The sequence below is a fragment of the Monopterus albus genome, unplaced genomic scaffold (assembly GCF_001952655.1).
Source record: "Monopterus albus unplaced genomic scaffold, M_albus_1.0 scaffold118.1, whole genome shotgun sequence".
NCBI classification, from domain to species: domain Eukaryota; kingdom Metazoa; phylum Chordata; class Actinopteri; order Synbranchiformes; family Synbranchidae; genus Monopterus; species Monopterus albus.
In genome coordinates this window covers 150,441-151,700 of record NW_018127998.1, presented here as the reverse complement: position 1 = coordinate 151,700, position 1,260 = coordinate 150,441, and positions in this window count along the sequence as shown.

The following is a 1,260-nucleotide window of genomic DNA, read 5'->3' as shown; positions in this document are numbered from 1 at the left end:
TACAAAAGTTCCCCCCGCGGGCCCATGACACGGACCTGTCTAGTCCTATACTGCCCCCACATGGTGGACAGGGGTCAACATGAGGAGACCAAACTTGGTGAGCAGAGAGCGAGCCAGTGTGCAGGAGGAGACGAACAGAAAACGCCAGCTCGGTGTGTCTGCGCAGGAAACGGAGGGAAACAAATATGAGGGTCGACAGAGTCTCCAGGTTTGTTATAATATGGATGCAAGACCTGCATGATTTCACAAATTACAGACTGAGCTGAGAACTGCAAGATATTGATTATTAACAGTGTAATGAGTGCCACTCAGGTGTGATTTTGAGCTTGATTTTGTGTTGTTCTGTTGCAACACTAGATGTGAATGACTGTGTTCAGGGGACCTGCGAGACGATTAAGCAAAATCCTTAAGAGTGATGCGTGTGTGGAAATCCTTGCTGCGATTGAATCCATCCAAAAGCTGATTTATGTTTCCAGCATATAGTGACTTTTCAAGGTCAATATTTTCTATGTTCTCATTTCCTCTATGAGTTTAATACTTATAGGCTACTATAGGTAATAGTAATTCACTGTTCCAGGATTCTGTCCTTTCAAATAGAAATATTATCAGTCATATAAGCTGAATGTTTAATGCAGTGGGATGTGATGGAGGACAATGTGCCCTAGATCCAACAGCAAGTCTACATGTTGACATTAATATTTCAAATACAGGCTAAACTATAATATTGTGGTTCAGTCGAGTGTAAGGTGACGCTACTGCTTTTTAGCAGCAGCCATATAATAACTGTGTGTTTACATCTAACACAATCAGCTGTAATGATAAACTATGAAAATAGCAAAGGTTATTCCACTGTATAAATCTGGTGATAAGCACAACTTCACAAATTATAGACCGGTTTCTCTGTTGTCACACTTTTCAAAAATTCTGGAAAAACTCTGTAATAACAGATTAGATACATTTATTGACAAACATAAAATCCTCTCTGATTGCCAATATGGTTTTAGGTTGAACCGATCGACATCTTTGGCCATTACCGACCTGATGGAGGACATTACAAGTGCTATGGATGAGAAGAAATACACGATGGGAATATTTATTGACCTAAAAAAAGCATTTGACACAATCAATCATGAATTATTAATGGACAAGTTAGAAAAATATGGGGTCAGAGGAATGGTTCTGAAATGGATTAAAAGTTATTTGACACAGAGGCGTCAATTTGTGAAGTTGGGTGAATACCAATCGAGTGAGCTGGATATT